General features: G+C 37.2%; 1 protein-coding gene across 1 annotated transcript in view; it reads left to right on the forward strand.

The window, feature by feature from the left end:
• The window catches only part of IL1RAPL2 (interleukin 1 receptor accessory protein like 2), a gene marked incomplete at its 3' end in the record, with an annotated part of 1,022,399 nt that overhangs the window by 639,294 nt on the left and 365,048 nt on the right, over nucleotides 1-18,057 (forward strand). The window lies entirely within an intron of this gene.

Genomic DNA, 18,057 nt, shown 5'->3' on the forward strand with positions numbered 1-18,057 from the left:
TACGTGATTTGCACATCAAAGACATCTTTACAGACACATCACCCAAAGCAGTGATAGTGAAGGCAAAGATAAACAGCTGGGACTACATCAAATTAAAGAGCTTTTGCACAGCAAAAGAGACAATAACAAAAACAAAGAGAAACCCCACCAACTGGGAGAACATTTTTGCACCCAACACTAATGATAAAGGACTGATCACAAAAATCTGCAAAGAGCTGATGAGACTCAACAACAACAAAGAAAATAATCCAGTCAAAAAATGGGCAGAAGAGCTTAAAAGAAACTTCTCTGAAGAGGAAATGCAAATGGCCAACAGGCATATGAAAAAATGTTCAACATCACTTGTCATCAGGGAAATGCAAATCAAAACTACCATGAGATACCATCTTACACCAGTGAGAATGGCACATATTAAAAAAACTAGCAACAACAAATGTTGGCGAGGGTGTGGAGAAAAAGGAACTCTTCTGCACTGTTGGTGGGAGTGCAAACTGGTCCAACCACTGTGGAAAGCTGTGTGGAGATTTCTGGACCTACTAAACATAGAGCTTCCATATGATCCAGCAATTCCACTCCTAGGTATTTACCCCAAGGACACAGAAACATCAATTCCAAAGAGCACCTGCACCCCTATGTTTATAGCAGCACTGTTTACAATAGCTAAGCTTTGGAAACAACCCAAATGCCCAAAAATAGATGACTGGATCAAGAAGATGTGGTACATATATACCATGGAATATTACTCAGCATTCAAAAAAGATAAACACATGCAATTTGCAGCAACATGGATGGCGCTGGAAGGGATCATGCTCAGCGAAATAAGCCAAAAGGAAAAAGAAAAATACCGGATGGTCTCACTCATAGCAGGAATCTAGAAAACTTAAATAAGGGACCAGGAAAATGAATAACTATAAGATAGTGAAAATCAAAATCAACAAAAAACTATGAACCAGAGACACTTTTAGGGGGGCGGGAGGGGAGGGATTGGGGTCAGAATGGGGGGGCTGCAATTGTATGGGGAATATAACAATAAAATTTATTTAAAAAAAAAAATAAAAAAATAAACATACTGCCAGTTTTGGCCTTCCTCACTTACTCCTACAGTCAAGACCTGGGCATATTCACTAAAAGACAGTTCATTTGAGACACTTTCTTAATTACCAAATGCTACTGTTGTGCTGACTTGAACTTGGTTATGCACATCTGTTAGCTAAGCACCATTTAGGAGCTGTGACTATCTTAGAGAAGTTTTCTCAGGGTAATTGTGCTCAATGTTTTTATGGTAGGAACTGGAAATTAGATTGCAATAGGCTTGACAAACATCCAGTTATTCATCTCATGGGTTTATTTGTTGGGAACTTATCTTCTTCTATTGTGGAATGAATATAACGTTTTACTTTGCTCTGTCTAGTCTAGAAACTTGGATCTTTTATAAATGACTTTCAAGGCTGTGAATGAATATTTTTCTACTAGGGCTTACCTTTAAGTAGTGAGTTCTTATAATTGACCATCCAAACTGGAAAACTTTTCAGGATGAACTTGGTTGTTAGTAATAATTATGCTGGGACAACCGACATATGTGGTGCTGTCCCAAGACAACTGCATTATATGATCTACTCAACTTGGGACAACATGGAATTTTGCCTCCAATCCACTTGCCACCCACCTTCTCTCATCCCCTCTTCCTCAACAGAGCCCATGGAAATATTCTGAGACCAACAACTCAGAGTCCCTTCAATCATTTTGATTTGTATTCCTCTTCGAGGGGGTCACTTAAAAAAATTAAACATCTCCTAATTATTTATTTTCAAGTCTATCAAAAAAATGTTTTTCATTATATGTTCCCAAGTCCTCCTCTGCTTTTGTGCCCCTTTTAGCAGAAAGACTTTCAGAGAGAAAGGAAGATGGCATCATGATCTTTCCTAAATACAATTCTAATTACATCACTTCACTGCATGAAACACTTCAGTGTGGCCCCAACACCCAAAACCTTTGTGATCTGGGCCCTGCCTCAAATCCCACCATATCCCACCTCCCTCCTTTTGTTAATCATCAATTTCTACCAGTTGACAAGCTGGCATTCAAGTGATACAGAAACAATTTCGTACTGTTGAATCCTAGGAGTTGGGAGTGTGCTTATATACAAAGATCGTCTGATCATCTAGCAGAGTGCCTGATGTATAATCGGTGTTTTATAAATGTTTTTTGAATAGCAGAATGAATGGCATTAAATGCCTTAGGAAAATTTTATTTAAGGCAATCTATTTGTAATATGTATAAGTATATAGCAATCATACTCTTCTTAGTTAAGAGTTTCCAATATTTCCTTTTTGAAAAGCAAAGAAAAGAGACAATGCTTTATGAAATAATATTTCCCACTATCTTATGTGCCGTTAAAGTGCTTAAGGGAATTTAATTTAATGTATTGGTGAACGGAACTAATTCGCAGGGTCTTTTTTTTTTTTTAATAGAGGCATGTTTTATTTATTTATTTATTTATTTGTTTGTTTGTTTTGTTTATACATGCACTGGGTACAGTCAGAAGCGCGGGAGGGTGAGAGAATTCACCAGAGCCAGAGCGGGGAGCACAGCAAGCAGAAGGACCGAAGTACACTGCTGAGGGGAGCAGCGGGCGGCAGGAGAGGTCTGCGCGCCATGTGGGACCCTCCTCTGGTGGCCGGGGAGCAGCCAGGGATCGAACCGGCGCTGCCGAGGCTGCGGGCAGCTTCACAACCCAGCGCTCAACCACTGTGCCACCAGGGAGGCCCTAATTCGCAGGGTCTTAACCAAATTCCATTGTTTGCAATCTGTGTGAGGGAAACAGTCTCATGGATAGTTACACTCTCCATGGTATAATTTTTGCTCCTGGTATATCCAAGAAAAAAAAAAAAACTTTACTTACATGGCCTTCTTCAGATAAATCTGGTGAGTAGGAGATCCACTAACAAAAAAGTAAATCATTAAAACCAGTAAGTAAAGAAATGTCTGATGAGATAAATTAAAGACCTGGAATCAGTATCACCAACTTCACATTAATGGTTTACAGTATAGCATAAACATGTTTGCATGGACATTTTCTTCAGTAAGTCTTAGATTCATGGGGAGGGATCCTGTGGAATAGTGAAGGAAAAGTAGTCATTATTTTCCATTTTTTACTCTTGTGGAAACTAACTTATGATATGTTGTTCATTTATTTCAGTCAGGATAGTTAAGCATCATTTGTTTATTAGAAGCCATAGTAAATAATAAACCTACCATAGAGTACTACAACAAATTAGTATCCACAGTGTCAGTCCATAACATAACTTTTGTTTATTTAAAATATACTGTTCTGAAAAACCAGTCCAGAAGGTTGGTTGGAAGAAGATTCGCAATGTCCAAATATTAGAACAATAAATATTGTCAATGTTCTGTTGTTTACTTACTCTGAATATCTAAGAGACATAATCTGAAGCCACTGAGGTTTAATTTGCTGTCTATTCAGACCTCCCCTATTAATTACAGCTCACAGAACTAATATGAAATATACTTAGGAGGCAGAGGTTATACAGAAAAATCTTGTGTTACTCTCATTTCAGAACACAAATAATAAATAAAACTAACGGAAATATGTAAATAAATGACATCCTCTGATTTTGACCTCAGTTGATAATAAAAATAACACTAGGTACAATTACTTGACACTGCATTAATATTGGAATTAGTGAGTTTCCACCAAAATGTATATTGTGTTTTTTACATTTAAGACATTGTATAACATGCCAGAAATCCCAGGGAAAATATGAGTGTCTTTGACAGTGACTTATTTTTGAAAGTACAAATGGCATATTTTTGAGTTATGGCCTTATTCTCAGTAGTCCTAATAATATCTTTGTCCCTCATAGAAAAGGTCTCATAAGTCAGTGAGGCAATGTGCAATGCTCTCAAATTCATATGTGAAGATATGTTACTATTCTTAATCAGTTGATGAACGAATGTGTAGATTTATGTGCATATATGTGAGTTCTCTTCAGACTCTGACATTGATGAAAACCGTCAGTATCTTGAGTAGACCCTTTTCCAGGTAACAAGTCATTCATTCATTCATTTATTATATTTAATAAGGTAACATTGGTTTGTAACACTGTCCTTCAAGTGTATGTTACCATACTATACCCAACACTAAAATTCAGTAATTCACCATTGTCCATTGGGCCTGTCTCCCCTTTGTTCCCCATCCCATCCTTTCCAGCCTCAATTCTGCAGTCAGATTTCTGGGATATATTTTGGCTTGATTTTGGATGTTCCTTTGCTTTGCTTTTTGATTATCCACATAAAAGTGAAAAAATCTGGTATTTGCCTTACTTTTTTCTTATTCCGCTTAGCATAACCCCTTCATGTTATCACAAATGTCATAATTTTATCTTTTTTTATAGGTATTTTTTATTTTGTGTATATGACACATCTCCCTTATCTACCCTAGTTGGACCCTTAGCTTGTTTGATTAATTTGGCTATGTAAAATAATTTGGCTGTACAATAATTTGGCTAATAATTTGGTAAGTAGTGCTGCAAGGCATAGAAGTGTGTGTGTGTGTGTGTGTATCCCTTTGAATTAATGTTTTTGCATTCTTCAAGTACATACCTGGGAGTGGAATTGCTGGATCATATAATAGTTCTATTTTGAATGTCTTAATGAACCACAATATTGTTTTCCACAGATTATATTCCTACCAATAGTGTATAAGGATTCCTTTTTGTCCACATGCTAAACAATACTTGGTTTTTCTGGCCTTTTAGGTATAGACCATTGTCCTAGGTGAGAGCTAATATCTCATTGTGGTTAAGATTTCCACTCCCTGATGATAATTGATGATGAGTTTTTTTTTTTTCATGTGCCTGTGACCCATCTGTTTTCTTTGGAGAAGTATCTATTTAGCTCCTCTGCCCACTTTGTGATTGGGTTATTTGTTTTCTTATTGATGAGTTGTATGAGTTCTTTATAGATATTGGCCCTTTTTCTCCCATTGAAAATGTCTTTTTGTTTCAACGATAGTTTCAACAGTTTGCAGAATCTTTTTGGTGTGATATAGCCCCATTTATTTTTTATTTTCTTTTCCATGCTGTTGGAGTTGACTGACCAAAGACACCATTGAAGCCAGTATTTAGAGTGTTTTGCCTGTGTTTTATTCTGTTTCATGGTTTTAGTTCTTACATCCAAGTCTTCATTCCGTTTTGAGTTAATTTTTGTATATGGTGTGAAATAGCAATATTGTTTCATTGTGTTGCATGTGACTGTTTAATACCATTTGTTGATAAATTTTCCTTTCTCCATTGCATACTCATACTCTTGACTCCTTTGTTTTAAATTAACTTTCCATATAAGTGTGGGTTTATTTCTATTTCAGTGATCTGTTTGTTTACTTTTATTCCAATACCATACTGTATTGATTACTGTAGATTTGTAATATCGTTTGAAGTCTGGGGATATGATACAGCCATTCATTTTTGTAAGGATTGTTTGGACTATTCTGGGTCTTTTGTGGTTTCATGTAAATTTCAGTAATATTTGCTCTATTTCTTTGACAAATACCATTGAAACTTTAATAGGGATTGCATTGAATGTGTATATTACTTTGGGAAAGATGGCCATTTTAATAATGTTGATTCTTCCAATCCATGAGCAAGTAATATTTTTTCATTTATTTGTGTCTTCTATTTCTTTTCATAAGTTTGTACAGATATTTCACTTCCTTTGCTAGGTTTATTTCTAGGTATTTAATTCTTTTGGGTGAAATTGTAGATTGGGTTGTTTTCTTGATCTCTTTCTCTTCTAATTTGTTGTTTGTATATAGAAACAGAGCCAATTTTTATATATTGATTTTGTAGCCTGCCACTTCACTGCACTAATTTATTTTTTCAAATAGTTTGTTAGTGGAGTCTTTAGGGTTTTCTGTGCTTATTATCATGTAGTCTGCAGATAGTGATAATTTTATGTCTTCTTTTCCAATTTGGATTCCTTTTATATCATTGCTGCCTAGTTGCTCTAGCTAGGACTTCCAATACTGTGTTGGAGTGCTGAGAGTGGACATCCTTGTCTTAGACCTGACTTCAGAGGACTAGCTTTCAGTTTTTCATCATTGAGTATGTTAGTTGTAGGTTTGTCACATATGGCCTTTATTTATATTGATGTATTTTCCTTCTATCTTCATCTTTTTTAGAGATTTCATCATGAATGGATGTTGTATCTTATCAAATGTTTTCTCTTGTCAAATTTATTGATATGATCATGATTTTTCTTTTTGTTGATTTGACGAATTATATTGATTTCAATTTAATAAATCTTTGTGTCGGTTGGCTATAGTTTTCACATCCCTGATTATTTTTGCCATCTATTTTAAATTGGAATTACTTGCTGCAAAATAATTAGAAGTTATGGTTAAGGAACATTTTCTTAGAATCTGGTGATGTCATAAAATGTGATCTCATGTAGCTGTCAGTTTAATAAACAATTTTTAAGTATATATGTGCCTGTGTATATACACATAATATAAGTGTGAATATATATATATATATATTTTTTTCTATGTTAGACACTTAGGGATTACCTCATCTCCTTTCATTTTTGCAGCTACCTTCTCAGAGCCTTATTGATAATCTCCCTATTTCATAGATAAGGAAAATGAGACTCAAAGAATTAAAAAGAACTGTCCCTTATCAAAAGGTCTCTGACAATCTATTTAATAATTTTGTTCTTTGTATGGACATGTTCTTTTCAAAACTGAAGATTCCAAATATCTTCATCTACCTCTGTTGAATTCTTAGATTTTGGGTATTCTTTTATTCATCCATTCACTCATTATTTCTAAAAATCTATAAAGACCTGTATTTTCCTTCATATAAAATGGGCATAAGCAAATTCTCAGAATTGTTTGATCAAATGAGATGATATTTGTAAAATTGTTTTTGCATATTCTGAGCTACCATGAGGGTTTTTTTGTTGTTAGCTTATTTTAATAGCTTTGCTGGATTGCTTAATTGGCAAAAGATGTGCTTATGGGATTAACAATGCTGAAATTTCTATAAATCTTGCTGAATATTTTTGAAGCCTAGAGGTAGCCATGAGAAAATAAAAGTATTTTTTGGATTTGTTGTAACTTATTTTATGTCGTAGAATTTTGTTTACTTTGAGTTATCTGTATTAGGGTATATAGGTTTTTTTTTGAATGGAAGACCGCTAAATGTCCTATAACTTTCCATTTGTTCAGGACCTAGTTATATCTCACAAGTAATCTTTCTCCTGTCTCTGTAGGCAGTATACAAATCACTTCTTCTAATGTATTTAATTACTTTTTACAGGTACACCCTACCAAGACTACTTTTTTTTTTTTTATTCAGGAACCTAAATAGAGTTGCTATTACTGACTATATCAATACCAACTACTTTTGCATTGTTTTCAAAATATTTCAAATGCTAATCCTTAACCACAAATCTACTGCACTGATTTTTCTCATTGTCCTCTACACAATTTTTACTCTATTTTTTTTTTTAATAAATTAAGCGTAGAAGAGCTAGGGTGTAGGCTATGTTGCAGGGGGATGAGAAGATTCACCAGAGACAGAATAGGGAGCAGAACAGGCAGATTTAGGTGAGCAGTGGGCGAGAGAGAAGAAGTCTGCTTCACCATGTGTGGGTTAGCTCCCTGGCCAGGGAGTCAAATTCATTCCTTAGCGGTGATAGTGCTGAAACTTAGCCTCTAGACCACCAGGGAGACCCACTATTCTAATTCCTACTTACAAGATTTTGGTATTGTTATTGCCTTGACATGCAGTGTACTACTTTCTCTTTCTGATCATCTATCCAAATGCTCACCAGCCACCAACATTCAGATCAAGCTCTGAATTTGTTAGTGCATGACTGAGGGGTTCTCAAGAATCCCAGGCTATTAAGGGATGCAGTCTCTCTGAAAGGGATTCTGCCATCTGTCACGCAAAGACAAAGGAAACAGACTCTTAGTGTGAAAGAAGTTTAATAGAACGAGTGCATAGAGAAAAAAAGAGAAGAAAGGATGTTTCTAATGAAACTCTGAAAATTACCCCTCCACTTATGGGCAAATGCCTAGTGAAATAGGGTCAGACTGAAGCGGTCCACTGAAGCCTGAGGCCTGTTAAGGCCTCAGTCTAATGTGCTTTCTGGCAGGGACCAACAGGTGCTAAAGAGCTGGGACAAAAGGAGAAATTCAGAATGCAAAATGTACCAAATAATCCGCCATGAAGTCAGGAGTACAGCTGCCATTGTCTCTGCTAGGAAAGCAGCCTCCTCAGTTGTCTCTCACCCATGTGCCTTGTCCTAAAGTCTTTACATGTCTCTCTTACATGTTTCCATCCATGTCTCTCCTTGAAGTCCCTGGCTGCAAGTTGGGGTTGCAGAAGCAGGGAGAGGTGGTCCTACCTGTCTTGGTGTATATAGTTTGGCCTTACTACTCAGCTCTGCCCCTAGTTCCCAGTAGCTCCCCTGCTCAGGAAATCTGGTTCATTGCACACTGGGAATTATAATCCAAGGTCATTGCATGTAATTGGGAGAAGGGAAAATGGTACTAGATCACGGTTCAGTGATGCCCCTCCCCATATTTATGAAGATACATTCTATGTCAAATCCTCTTTGAAGTCTTCTCTGTTACTTTAGGTGATGCTCAGTTCCACTTCTTCTGATTACCATAATTATGGCACACATTTTAGTACTTACTTGCACTCAAATTATTTGATATGTGTTGGGTTTTTTTTATAAAGATTTATTTTTATTTATACAAGAGCTGGGGTACAGACCAGAGGTGCGGGGGGGGGGGGTGAGAGAATTCACCAAAGACAGAGCGGGGCACAGAACTGGCAGATTGACTGAAATACACTGCTGAGGGGAGCAGCGGGCGAGACAGGAAAGGTCTGCCTTGCCATGTGGGTAGCTCCCTGGCCGTCCGAGAATCGAACTTGTGCTACAGAGGCTGCAGACAGCTTCACAGCGCTGCGCTCAACCCACTATGCCACCGGGGAACCAGACTATAAGTCCCCCAAGAGTCTGACAGATAACTACACAGTACATACACAATAATGTAATAAATTTTCTTGTTTATGAGTTAGGTAGTATAAAGACTGTGAATTTAACATTTCCTGACTTACCAGAGAGAATTAGTGTATATAATGATGTCTATTTTTTTGTCAATCAAAAATATCTGGTCTTTCTTCCAATGGTCAAATCTTGGCACAGGAAGAAGCTAGAATCCATTTCTCCAGTTCATCTTCCTCCTCTGTGGCTGACAATATTCTCATATACATCTTCATGTAACCATCATGAATAAAGTGATATACTCTTCTTAAACTCATTTTAGAGATGAGAAAGTAGAGTCTGAGAAAGGAAGTTAAAATGAAGAATATATGCTTAAGCTAAATCATGACAGGCAAATAGTATATTCATAAGACAGAAGGGTGAGAAGCTAAGGGATTCTAAACCTATAGATTCCCTGGAAGAGATACATGATATATCTTCAGCGTACTCAGTTATTTTTCAAATAGTATAACATGGCTAGAACCTAGGGTTAGTTCAAGGCATGTAATATTATGAAAATAGAGGATACAGGGTCTCCCCAGTGGTGCAGCAGTTGATCACTGGATTGCAAAGCTGCCCACAGCCTCTGCAGCACTGGTTCGATCCCTGGCCACTGGGTGATGATACCACATGGCGCGCAGACCTCCCCTGCCACCCGCAGCTCCCCTCAGCAGTGTACTTAGTCAGACTGCCTGCTCTGCTCTCCCCTCTGACTCTGGTGAATTCTCTTACCCTCCGCGCTTCTGACTGTACCCAGTGCTTGTATAAATAAATAAATAAATCTTAAAAAGAAAGAAAATAGAGGATACAGTTTGAAAAGATAACCTTAACATTTCCAAAATTGATCTCATCACATTTTCTGCCCCCTTCCCAATACACCCCCTGTATCTTCCTTCTGGGTGAATTGCACTATTTCTTAAGTTTCTAATGACAGAAATTCAGCTGTCATTCTAGATTCTTCCTTTTTTCCTCCCCTTCCTTCCACATTCAAATGCTAAATTCTGCTGGGTGTGCATCCAAATTAACCTGGGAAATTGTTAGAAATGCAAATTCAAAGGCCTGAACCAGAGCAACTGAATTATAAAATGTGGGGATGGGGTCTGACTGTCTTTTAACAAGTCCTCCAGGGTATTCTTAGGCATCAGAAAGTTTGAAAGCTTCTGCTGCAGGCAGTAAGGAATCTTTGAGAGGCTTGAGGCAGGCAAGTGACCTAGTAAGATATGAATTTTAGAAAGGTCATTCTGGTATTTATGTGGAAGATAGAATGGAATGGAGTAAAACTGAAGGTAACAAGACTGGTTAGAATACAAAAAAGAAATCCAAAAATGAGATAGAGGAGAAGATAGATTTATAAGGCATGGAAGAGTTTGAATTAGGCAATCTATGTTACCACTTGGATGCACAAGGTATAAAGAGGAGGACCAGGGTTTAGAGAAATTAATTAATGCTTTATTTTTCTTTTCCAACTTTCTTTTTTTGATAGTTGAGTTGATTCAGTTGTTGACTTTAGGTGCCAGGTGTCAGTGCTTAGTGAAACATCGGTTATTTGAATCTGGACCTCAGGAGGGGGGGTCATGTCCTGCATATAAAAATTTTGGAGTCAGCAGTATACAAATAACCCAGAATAAGATTAAGAAAGAGAAGGGGACAAACGAATTTCTGGAGAACACCAATACTATAGGACGCCTATAAAGACTACAAAATGGCTAGAAAGTAAGGAATAGGGTCAGAAATTTGATGTCTCAGAGGCAAGTGGATAGAATTTCAATGAGGTCAATAGAATCAAATGCCACAGACAGGTCAGGTAAGATAAGAACTAATTAATTATATTTGTCGTTTAGGGAGTCACTGCTCTCCTTAGTAATCACAGCCTCAGTAAAGTTTTGAGGGCAGAAGACAGCAGTAAATTGAAGAGTGAATTAGATGTGATTAAGTTGAAACTTTAAGTATAACGTGTATATGCAAGAAAGGAAAAAGATAAGGAATGGCAATTAGCTTGACATGAGTAAAATTCAAGGGTTGTGTGTGTTTCCAATCTGGAATAAAGAATGAGTTAAGAAAAGTGTGACGATAGAGAAAGGGGAAATTGATGGAATAAGGTCTTAGAGTATATGTGAGGGCATAAGATTCTGGACAGAGGAGGAAATACTTGCTTTCAATATTGTGCTAGTATCTATTACTGCATCTACCTCTTGCAACTAAATTGAGAACTATTCAAATGAATGGAGTCTTTTCTCTCTGTAGTATACAGGGTCGATGAAAGTTCGTTGAGTGAATGAAGAACTTTTCTTTTGATAATGCTTCTCTTTCTCAGTTTTTGTTGGTTTTCCCCCAATTTTTTATCTTCACCTTTCTTTTTTGTCACTAATGGAGATCTAATATGCGTCCAATGTTTTTCTTTCTGAGACAGGAGAGGCTGAGTTGTGACAAGATTTTCAGTTATTCAGCTACATTCAGTTATTCACCATTCATAGAAACACTGAATAAAAATACTGGCCTTGGCATCCTGTTTACTTTCCTATTGAGCTATGGTAAGTATGTTAGCGTGCAGACTGAGGGGCACCTTGGTACCCCCAAACTTATACACTCTAAATGGGCTCTGCCACCCATTGCATGAACACAAAGCATATTCTTAGTGTGTGAGTCCTTTAATAGAAATAACATTAATTGAATTAGCATGCATGGAGAAAGAAGAGAAGAAAGGATAATATTTTCATAGTAAAACACCCAAAGTTACCCATCCCCTCTTGGGTAAATATCCAGTTAAAAAGAGTTTTCCAGGCCTCCCCGATGGCGCAGCGGTTGAGCCCTGGGTTGCGAAGCTGCCCGCAGCCTCTGCAGCGCCGGTTTGATCCCTGGCTGCTCCCCGGCCACCAGAGGAGGGTCCCACATGGCGCGCAGACCTCTCCTGCCGCCCGCTGCTCCCCTCAGCAGTGTACTTCGGTCCTTCTGCCTGCTCTGCTCCCCGCCCTGGCTCTGGTGGATTCTCTCACCCTCCCACGCTTCTGACTGTGCCCAATGCTTGTATAAATAAATAAATCTTAAAAAAAAAAAAAAAAAGAGTTTTCCCAAAGTAAGGCCGTGAGTCCTGAAAGCTTGCTTCGAGTCGAAGGCACCTTTTGGCAGGAACCTATAGGAAGGTGACAGATGGGTCCAGCCAAGGCTAGAAGGAAAGGGGCAAAATCAAAGCACAAGTCAAGATGAAAACACCATTGTCAGCCTTCCCATGGGTCTCTCTCACCCACGTCCCTTCCAGAGGTCTCCTTCCATGTCACCCAAGTCCCTGGTGCAAGGCCGAGGCAGGGGCAACAGGCTTCTTCACATGTCTCTCTGCTCTAAGTGCCTCCTCCAAGTCTTCTCTTTCCAGGTCTCCTCTAGCTTCCCTTTGCCACTTAGCTCAACCCTTCCTTAGTTGGGGCAGGGAATATGGAACCTCCCCTTTGTAGATTACACTGTTATATGTAGAGTTAGATTACCTTTGGGGGTAATATTCCAATGTGCTATAGATGCTTGACATATTCCATTTAACATCTTAGTCTTCTTACTAGGCCTTGTCCCAAGCCATCCAACCTCGGGAACTTTGAAGTTTATTTCATGCTCCCTCTCATTTCTTCCCATAGAAAGTAACCTTTGTTACATACCTTCTTGGTCTGGGAAAAACTTCAGAGCATCTCTTTGATGGTGATTATAAAACGCATCAGAGTAACTTGCTGGTTCCAGTAGATATTTATTTATTTTTATTTTGTTGACTTGTCATTTGCTAAAATATATAAATAGCTTCACAGTATAAGAGGAAATATTATGCATAGGTTGAAGCCGGATAATTATTTTTGTCCTAAGAGAAAAATCTGATCTAAAGATATATTTGATTTTTTCGTGTGTGTAATTAGGAATGACCATTTGAAATAGAAGCAGAGATGCCCAAGAGCCCAATTTCCAAGGTAGTAATTTACTATATTTATTTCAAAGTAAGTCTCTATGGCTAAGTTTAGGAAATGCCTTGGAATTGAACCAATATGCTTTAGGAAGATTCCGATGTTTAGTTTTTAACCCTTCCATATTTGCTTTGAAAAATTCTCATAGTTGCCTATGAATTAAATACCTTATAAGACTAAGATTGTTTCCTTTCCAGTCCCTTTCTGCAACAACGAGAAGGTGTTAACTTGCAAACTGTTATAGAGAACTCATTAATTTTCTACTTGGGCAAAACTGGTTTTCTGTTTTGTCCATAGTACTTAAAACAGCACAGAGGAAACAGTAGAAACTCAATACATGCTTGTTGACTTGAACAGTTACAGAAACAACAGCTTGTCCTCTGCCTCCTCCTTGAGAATATCCCTGTCGACCCTATATTTAGAAGATGGGTTTTTGTCTAAGTCTGGAGACAAGGTTATATCTGTGGAACAGATGCTCATTACAGTTCACATGCATACTGAACATGATTTCAGAAAAGCAATGAGGTAATTTCTTTAAAACTCTCCTAGAAAGGACCACAAGAATTAGGGGCTGGTAAACGCATCCTCCAAACTTGTCTCTCTTCTTTTTAGCACCACCAATGTCCTGGGTTCTATTTCTTTGTTTTTGTTTTTGTTTTTCATTTATTATTTATGCATACAAGAACTGGGTTACAGGACAGAGGTGTGGAGGGTGAGAGGATTCACCAGAGACAGAGTGAGGAACAGAACAGGCAGACTGACTGAAATACCATGCTGAGGGGAGCAGCGGGCGAGTCAGGAGAGGTCTGCTGCACCATGTGGGTAGCTCCCTGGCCAGTGCTCAAACTTGTGCTGCAGTGGCTGCAGACAGCCTCATAGGTTGCATCTTAACCCCTTGCACCACCAGGAAGGCCCTGGGTTCTAATTTTTTGATCCAGTTTTTAATTCCTGTTTTTAAAAAAAAAATCTATAAATCTGCTACACTCTATTAATGACATTTCACTGGCAACTTTTTATTAGAAACAGAATACAGGTTAAAAAAGTTAAATATATATTTTTAAAATATTTCCTACACAAGCCTGTTTCCCCTTACTATCACTCGCCTCTTAGAGCTCTTTCCTTCAGCATTCCCAAAGCACTCTATACTTTTATCACAGCACTGATTACCCAACATTGCAATTGTTTATTATTTTATCTATCTCACCCTTGGAAAAAAGAACACAGACAGGAACTACCTTCCATTTCTGTATCTCCTATACCTAATACAAAGTACAGTGTAAAATGGATGCTCTCTCTATATATTTGTTCTATGTATGATGGGCTGGTATAGGCAAATTTGCCAGCCCACTGTTAAGGCCTTCATTAGCCTGACCCTATTTTAGTTATTCAACTCCATTTATGAGTATTTATTATGCAAAAGAGACTATGAATATGAAGGTGAATGAAAATATAGATGTTTTCTACTCTCACAGAATTTGCAGTCTGGTGGAGGAGACAGACACATAATCACACAAATAAATGTAAAATTACTTCTACAATAAGTGTCATTAGGAGAGGTACATGGTACTATGAGAGCTAATAATGGCAGGATGAGAGGTTGTCCTACTCTAGGAGAAAGTGATACTTGAGCTGATATCTGAAAGTTGGCTTACCATGACCTATAATAGAGCAAACAAAAATGTACGTGAAGTAAGAATTATGCCCTGTGAGGCTGGATCAGAGGTAGCAAAAGCAGAGATGAGGCTAGAGGACTAGGCAGAGCCCAAATCATGTATGATCTTCTATACCATTTTAAGGAGCTTATTTTTTAACCTTAAAAGCAATGGAAAATAGACCTACAATACTCTTGGTCTTTCTGTTGTCTAAATCTACAAAGTTTAATCTTCATACTTCTAATCACACTATTTTCCACTTGTATTCTAGTCACCACTTCTTTCCAATAATTCAAATCTTGTTAGTCATCGAGGTATAGTTCAAATCTTATCTCCTCCAAGAATATGCCTTTGATTACTTTAGTCTAGATGGAGTAACCTTTCCATTTTTATTGCATTGATTTGTTCTGTCCATATACTCATTTTAGTGGCTCATATGTCATCTTACCTTGTATCTTTATAAATGCTTTTATACATGGCTTTTGGCTCAAGAGACTGTGTAATAATTGTCTTCTGAATCCCTATTAAATATTCATAGGTCATTACTTTATTCATACTGCATTCTCAATATCCATTCTCAACATACATTGAGCCATGAATCCAAATACAAACTAATACTTGGAATACGTGAAGGGAAATATTTTGACATTAATGTTCTTCCTGATGATATGAGAGCAATCACGGAACAAATAAAAAATATGGTGCCATTAACTTTTTTAATTGGTTACATCATGGCAATTAGTTCACTAAGGTATCTTATATTTTCACTACATTTTTAGTTATTTTCACTACATTATCAGTCATTCAACAAAACTATACTGGATGCATGTTATACAGCAGTCATTTTGCAGGTAGCTAGTGGGGTAACAGATTAATATGACATCTTTACTATCACAAAGTTTAAAACATGGTGTCCAGGGGACCTCCCTGGTGGTGCAGGGGTTAACTGTCAGCTCTATCAAACTATTGCCAACCACTGTGACCTGAGTTGACCTGAGTTCAATCCCTGGCCAGGGAGCTAGCCCACATGGCACAGCAGACTTCTCCTGTTTTGCCTGCTGCTCCGCTCAGCAGTGTTTTTCAGTCAGTCTGTCTGTTCTGTTCCTCACTCTGTCTCTAGTGGATCGTTACTCCCTGCAACTCTGGCCTACACCCCAGTTCTTGCGTGCCTAAATAAATAAAATAAATCTTTTTTTTTAAAAAGTCCATTAAATACATTTCAATTCCCCAACAGATTCATATGAATTTATTGATAGTCCTAATTCTCAAGCAGTTTGTGAATGATTTCATTTTTATCAGAAATGTAGTCCTACCATAAGATTAGGAATACAACATCTGAATATGGTAGGAGGAATTTAGCATTATTTTAATTAAAATAATGCATCAAAAATAATTTCCTCTGTGATTATAGTTTTTGATATTGTACCTCAGGGCATTGTACAGGTAATGTGAAAAGCAGCGTCTTATAGGGAATCCAGCTCATTCACATTTTTCAGTGAGAACAGGAAATTTGTTTCCAGTTGAGAGGCAGAGTCAGGCCTCTGAGATCTGTAGTTCCCATTGTGATGCCTCTTTCAAGATATAGAAAAGTCCACAGATAGAGAGCAGCAATCAGCCACAGGTCATTAGGTTTTATTTATTTATTTTTAAGGAAAGGTTTTGACCAAGTAAGTATATAGAATTTGTAATTATCCTAATTCTTGGAGTTGACAAAAATCTTCATCCTATTGATGTGAATATAGCATACCAATTATTCTATTAATCAACATGCATTTTTAAACATCCTAGGGGTAACTAGCAAAGTTTAGAATCTTGAAAAATATTTCTCCTTTCCCGAAGTGACATTTGGAAAACATGCTTCTTAAACAATTTTAATTAATTGTTTTATTCACTAACAATTAATTAACTGCTTTATTCAACGGGACGTGCCACTATAGGGACTTGCTCAAAGCTCACAGGGAATCAGCCAACTAGGCTTGCAAAACTGAAAACAAAATTTAAAAATAGGCTTATACACATTCAGATTCCTTCTTGTGAAACTTCATTTATTTCATCCAAGTCAATACAGTCTTGAGGCATTATCATTAAATTCTAAGATTTTTTTCATAAGTGTCTGTTCCCCTGTGCACTTGTTTCAAAATACAAATGATTATGAGTCAGAACTTCTAGAAACAGGCATCTCAACTTTAAACACAGGCACAGCTTTCAGCAAGATGAGAACAAGAAAACTTGCTTTCCTGGCCTATTTTCAAACCATGTTTAAATGTTAAAAATGGCACAGGTAGGTGGATTGTAGGACTGTATTATTGTAGCTATTACCTGAATGAATTTATTGTGGTAGTCTTTTTGCTCATATATTTTATGTCTCCATCATAGCAATTATGCCCTTATATGATGAAAATAGGATGAAAGGAAACCACTGAGAATATCTACATTGTCTTTGTTGCTGGAGGACAGACGGTGACCCAAGTCATGGGCTGTCTCGGCTTTGATGAAAATTAAAATCTTGTACAGATTCCAGTTCTGAACATATGTTTCCCACTCTTTGTGCTCCCATTATGATGCATTCAAAATATTTTATGCTAACAGATTACAGTAGATAACAATATGCCTTTGTTTCCTACAAAGGAAAAGTCAGTAAATTTTTCTACTTAGTGGTTAAAATACCAGCTCAAGATGCAAATATATCCCAATAGCTCTAAATCCCATTGTAATTCTTCCTAATTTAAGGCATTTATGAACTCATAACAGAGACTCAAGCTGCTCCTATTTCTAGCTTATTTTATTTATCTTTCTCTTATTACCTGTCCCACTCAAAGCTTTGTAAATCTTGAAAATCCTGTACATGTTAAAGGAGAAACTCCATCAATTCAAGTGTACCGAAACATAGTGGAAAGAACAGAATATTGTGTGATTCATGGAGAACTACATGATTTATTTGCGTTTAATTTTCTTTCCTTGGTTTGTTATGCCAGTCAACTTCAACTCATCATATCATGATTAGAAAGTTTTAAACTCTTCTGTTGGACTCTGTATTTCAGAGTACTTTTTCTGCTAGGTGAGGAGAATGCCATCTTTTTTTTTTTAATATAACTATTAGATTGGGTGTAACAGTTGGAGGTCAATATAACATTTTTCTTTCTAAATGCTTCCTTAGAATGAGTACAACTGCACGGTTTATTAAAGAGATTCAACTGTACCATTTTCTTGGAGCTTCTTCTCTTCCAAGTAAATGTCATTTTGAAATAATACCTTTTTTCTAAAAAAATAAAAGACCCACCCTGCCATCATATAAAATGAGGAAACTCCTCTTGTTGTGTTAACATCTTGAGTCTAGTCTCTGGGAAGCTGCTTTATGAGATTTACTGGTGCAATTTGGTTGCAGATGCTTG

This window comes from Talpa europaea (assembly GCF_964194135.1).
Source record: "Talpa europaea genome assembly, chromosome: X".
NCBI lineage: Eukaryota > Metazoa > Chordata > Mammalia > Eulipotyphla > Talpidae > Talpa > Talpa europaea.